The sequence below is a fragment of the Gracilinanus agilis genome, chromosome 3, assembly GCF_016433145.1.
Source record: "Gracilinanus agilis isolate LMUSP501 chromosome 3, AgileGrace, whole genome shotgun sequence".
Classification (NCBI taxonomy): Eukaryota; Metazoa; Chordata; class Mammalia; order Didelphimorphia; family Didelphidae; genus Gracilinanus; species Gracilinanus agilis.
Genome location: NC_058132.1, coordinates 307951951 through 307957933, shown reverse-complemented (window position 1 = coordinate 307957933; position 5983 = coordinate 307951951). Strand labels below are relative to the sequence as shown.

Sequence of the window (5983 nt, the reverse complement as noted above, 5' to 3'; positions counted from 1 at the left end):
AGCTTCTTAGTTGATTCTCTAGGATTTTTTAAGTAGACCATCATATCATCTGCAAAGAGTGATAGCTTAGTCTCCTCGTTGCCTATTTTGATACATTCAATTTCTTTTTCTTCTCTAATTGCTACTGCTAGTGTTTCTAGTACAATGTTAAATAATAGAGGTGATAATGGGCATCCTTGTTTCACACCTGATCTTATTGGGAAGGCTTCTAATTTATCCCCATTGCATATGATGCTTGCTGATGGTTTTAGATATATGCTGTTTATTGTTTTTAGGAAAGATCCTTCTATTCCTATACTTTCCAGTGTTTTCAATAGGAATTGGTGCTGTATTTTGTCAAAGGCTTTTTCAGCATCTATTGAGATAATCATGTGATTTTTGTTTGTTAGATTGTTGATATGGTCAATTATGTAGATGGTTTTCCTAATGTTGAACCATCCTTGCATTCCTGGTATAAATCACACCTGATCATGGTGGATGATCCTCTTGATCACTTGCTGAAGTCTCTTTGCTAGTATTCTATTTAAGATTTTTGCATCTATGTTCATTAGGGAGATTGGTCTGTAGTTTTCTTTCTCTGTTTTTGATCTACTTGGCTTTGGAATCAGTACCATATTTGTGTCATAAAAGGAATTTGGTAGGACTCCTTCTTTGCTTATTATATCAAATAATTTGTATAGTATTGGGATTAGTTGCTCTTTGAATGTCTGATGGAATTCACTTGTGAATCCATCAAGCCCTGGCGATTTTTTCCTAGGGAGTTCTTTGATGGCTTGTTCAATTTCATTTTCTGATATGGGATTATTTAGGTATTCTATTTCTTCTGTTATTAATCTAGGCAATTTGTATTTTAGTAAATATTCATCCATATCTCCTAAATTGTTATATTTATTGCCATATAATTGGGTGATAGTTTTTAATGATTGCCTTAATTTCCCCTTCATTAGAGCTGAGGTCTCCCTTTTCATCTTTGATAACTGTCAATTTGGTTTTCTTCTTTCCTTTTTTTATTAGATTGACCAGTACTTTGTCTATTTTATCTGTTTTTTCAAAATACCAGCTTCTAGTCTTATTTATTAATTCAATAGTTCTTTTACTTTCGGTTTTATTAATTTCTCCCTTGATTTTTAGTATTTCTAATTTAATTTTCATCTGTGGATTTTTAATTTGCTCGCTTTCTAATTTTTTAAGTTGAATGCCCAATGCATTAATCTCTGCCCTCCCTAATTTGTTAATATATGCATTCAAGGATATAAATTTCCCCCTGAGTACTGCCTTGGCTGCATTCCACAGAGTTTGGTAGGATGTCTCATCATTGTCATTCTCTTCAATGAAATTGTTGATTGTTTCTGTGATTTCTTCTTTGACTAGCTGGTTTTGGAGAATCATATTATTTAATTTCCAATTAGTTTTTTATTTGCCTGTCCAGGTGCCCTTACTAATTATTATTTTTATTGCATTATGGTCTGAGAAGGTTACATTTATTATTTCTGCTCTTTTGCATTTGTTTGCAATGTTTCTATGCCCTGTTACATGGTCAATCTTTGTGAATGTACCATGTGCAGCTGAAAAGAAGGTGTATTCCTTTTTGTTCCTATTTATTTTTCTCTACATATCTATTAAATCTAATTTTTCTAGGGCTTCATTCATCTCTCTTACCTCTTTCTTATTTATTTTTTGGTTTGATTTATCTAGATCTGACAGAGGAATATTTAGATCTCCCACTAGTATGGTTTTACTATTTATTTCCTTCTTGAGATCTGCCAGTTTCTCCTTTATGAATCTGGTTGCTATGCCATTTGGTGCATACATATTGACCAATGTTATTTCCTCATTGTCTATACTGCCTTTAATCAGGATGTAATGACCTTCCCTCTCTTTTTTAATCATATCTATTTTTACTTTGGCTTTGTCAGAAATCATAATTGCAACTCCTGCCTTCTTTTTTTCATTTGATGCCCAAAGGATTTTGTCCCCTAACTCTTGTATTGTTTCAGTTGTTTCTGATTTTTCATGACCCCATTTTGGGATCTTCATTTTTCCCCCCCTAAGTTTTATTTCCCCTCACATTATATGTAAAAATAACTTAACATTTGTTTTTTAAATTGAGTTAAAATGAGTTCCAAAATCTTTCCCTCTCTCCCCTCCCCTCTTCCTGAGATGGCAAGTAATTTTATATAGGTTATACATATGCAATCATGCAAAACATATCCATATTACTCATGTTGTGAAAGAAAACGCAGATTAAAAACCCAAACAAGAAAGAAAGTTTTAAAGAGCATATTGCAGTCTGCACTCAGACTTCATTAGGTTTTTTTTAAATTTTTTAAAATTTCTTAAATTTTAAAATTTTTAATTTTTGTACATTTTATTTTTTAGAAAAATTTTCCATGGTTACATGATTCATATTCTTTTTTTCCCCATCACCCCCACCCCTCACAGGCGAAGCACATTTCCACTGGTTTTAACATGTGTCATTGATCAAGACCTATTTCCATATTATTGATAGTTGCATTGGTATGGTCATTTTGAGTCTACATCCCCAATCATGTCTGAATCAACCCATTTGTTGTTTTTCTTCTGTGTTTCTACTCCTGTAGTTCTTCCTCTGAATGTGGGAAACATTCTTTTCCATAAGTCCCTCAGAATTGTCCTGGGTCATTGCATTACTGCTAGTACAGAAGTCCATTACATTGGATTTTATCACTGAATCAGTCTCTGTGTACAATATTCTTCTGGCTCTGCTCCTTTCACTCTGCATCCATAGGTTTTTGTACAAACAAAAACAATGCAACCAAAAATCAGAAGGGAAACAACAAACTGGGAAAAAAATCTTTAAAACAAAAAACTCTGACAAAGATCTAATTACTCAAATATAGAAGGAGCTATATCGTACAAAAAAATCAAGCCATTCTTCAATCGATAAATGGGCAAGGGACATGAATAGGCAATTTTCAGATAAAGAAATCAAAAGTATCAATAAGCACATGAGAAAGTGTTCTAAATCTCTAATAATTAGAGATATGCAAATCAAAACAACTCTGAGATATCACCTCACACTTAGCAGATTGGCTAAAATGACAGCAGGGGAGAGTAATGAATGTTGGAGGGGATGTGGCAAAATTGGGACATTAATGCATTGCTGGTGGATTGTGAATTGATCCAACCATTCTGGCTGGCAATTTGGAACTATGCCCAAAGAGCTCTAAAAGACTGCCTGCCCTTTGATCCAGCCATACCATTGCTGGGTTTGTACCCCAAAGAGATCATAGGGAAAAAGACTTGTGCAAAAATATTTATAGCCGCACTCTTTGTGGTGGCAAAAAACTGGAAAACGAGGGTATGCCCTTCAAATGGGGAATGGCTGAACAAATTGTGGTATCTGCTGGTGATGAATACTACTGTGCTCAAAGGAATAATAAACTGGAGGAATTCCATCAGTTCTTTTTATGGAGGTGGCTCTAGCCTTTTTCATCATAAATACTTTGGAATTGTCTTGGATCATTGTATTGCTGAGAATAGCTAGTCATTCATAGTTGATCATGTAACAATATTGCTGTTACTATGTACAGTGTTCTGGTTCTTCTCATTTCACTTTTCATCTGTTTGTATCTTTCCAGGTTTTTCTCAGCATCCCTCTTCTCTTTCCCTATAATCCCAGTCCAAGAAGAAACTGGTGGAACTCTCATGGCTACTGGAGTCAGCCTTAGAACACCCTTCTGCTGCTGCTTCCTATTGGTCTAGTTAACCCAGTGGTGACTAGAATTGTTTCACATGTGTTTGTTTTTTAGTTGTTATTCAGAAATTAATTTTCTGGTCAGTGATTGCCATTGAATAATAAACTTATAACTGGAAGGAACCTTAGAGCTCAATTCCAACTGATTCCTGTTATTCATGAGGAAACAAGCCCAGAAGAATTACAAGTCTCAGCCAAGTAATAAGGAGCAGAGTTAGGACTCAGATATGAGGCTCTTTTTTGTTCTTAAATCCAGCATTCTTGTACCTCTGCTACCCTGCCTCATCTGAGTCTTTTACTTCTGGCGACTTCTTAGTGTCTTTCCCAGAGGGGAAACAGATGAATGTTTAGAGTTGAGATTCATCCTCTTCCATCCTGTTACTTGTGAGAAGCTCTAATTAAAGATTCAATGAGGGAGAAGTGTTAAAATTCCATGCATCAAAACAAACAAACAAATCAATTAATTAATTGATTAACAAACAAACAAATAAAGAAATAAATGAAGATTGAAAAATTTTCAAGTATTGCTTAGTTTTTTTTAAAAAAATAGGATTTTAATTATTTTATTTTATTCTATTTTTTAAAATAGGATTTTAAATTTTAAAAAATTTAAAATGTAAATGGGAATTATATATTTGGGTTGGGGACTCTGGTCATCATTTAGGGCCCAGGATTCTGATGTGGAAAGGCATGCGTTGGTTCTATGGCATTGCAGACTTCCAGAAAGAGTTTCTCCAAAAGGCTTATGTTCCTGGGACTGGACCCTCATTGATTAACCTACCTCCCACTCTTTAAATATGGAAACAGACAGTGTGCTTATGATAAGGTTTCATGCCTACTTTAGGAGAAACCAAAATATAGAACAGATAACTTATGGGAACATTATTCACTTTATATTATTATATTATATTATTCAGTGTAAGTTTCCTTTTATACTTCCCTAGGTATAATGGACAGAGAGGCAGAAGACTTGAAGCCAAAATATTAGGAGTCATTATTACCAGCTAAACATCCACCTGAGGAAGATAAAAATGCATTTTGCAGTTTTTCAGAGACTACATTTAGTGGTGTTTCTCATTTTACAAAATGACTCTAACTACAGATGTCTAAATCAAATTTTTTGTATGTTGAATTATTTTGCATGCAAGGCTTAAGGAATCACTGAATTAAAGGAAAAGTAGGATCTTGCCCAGAGTATTAATAACTAGGTACATAGGAGATGTTGGGTCCTTGAAGTTCCCAACAAATTGGAAAGGCTACAGATGGGCTCACTGATAGATTGACTCTATATGTGTTGTTTGATCAGTTTGGACAGATTCATTACAAGGTTGGCAATAGGGTCACAGTAACCTAGGAGCTGTCCTGTATTATCCATATCCAATATGTTGCCAATGCCTATTGATTTCATCTTTGCACCATCTGTCCTATACTCTCCACTCTCTCCTTTTAACACTGCCAGCCATTCAAGGATACTCTGGCACTGGCCTTCATCACCTTGTGCTTCAGTTACTGAAATAGGCTCCTGGTGGGTCTGCCTACTTCAAGTCTCTCCCCACTTCAATCTATCTTCCATTCAGCCACTAAAATGATTTTCCCAAAGTTCAAATCTGATGACATCACTCCCTTCTTTTCAATAAACTGCAATGGCCTCCTGTCACCTTCAGGATGAAATAAAAAATGCTGTTTGGCATTCAAAATCCTTTCTAACCTAGCCCCTTCCTACCTTTCCAGTCTTTTTACACCATTGTGCAATATACTCTTTGATCCAGTGACAATAGCCTCTTTTCTCTTCCATGAACAAGATACGCTGTATCTCGGCTCTGGACATTTTCTCTGTGCTCCATTGCTAGAACACTCTCCCTCCTCAGCTCCACCTACTTATTTCCCTGGCTTCCTTTAAGTCCCCACTTAAATCCCATCTTTTACTAGAAGCCTTCCCCAATCTCTCAATTCCAGTGCCTTCCCTCTGTTATTTCCTACTTATCTTGTATATAGCTTGCTTTGTCTTTATTTATTTGCATGTTATTTCTCTGTTTAGATTGTAAGTTCCTTGAGGACAGAGACTGCCCTTTGCCTCTTTTTGTATCATTGGCACTTATCATTGTGCCTGGCACATAGTAGGTGCTTAGTTTGGCTAAAATGTAAAAGAGTGAAATGACAAATGTTGGAGGGGATGTGGAAAAATGGAGACATTAATACACTGTTGGTGAAACTGTGAACTAACCCAGCCATTTTGGAGAGTAATCT

General features: G+C 35.4%; 1 long non-coding RNA gene across 1 annotated transcript in view; it reads left to right on the top strand.

Moving 5' to 3' along the window:
• Positions 1-3864, top strand: part of LOC123239356 — a 19015-nt gene extending 15151 nt beyond the window's left edge. The window contains exon 2 of the long non-coding RNA XR_006505728.1: positions 3621-3864. This is a non-coding gene — a long non-coding RNA (uncharacterized LOC123239356). The remainder of the gene's footprint in view (positions 1-3620) is intronic.
• The last annotated feature ends 2119 nt before the right edge of the window (positions 3865-5983 follow it).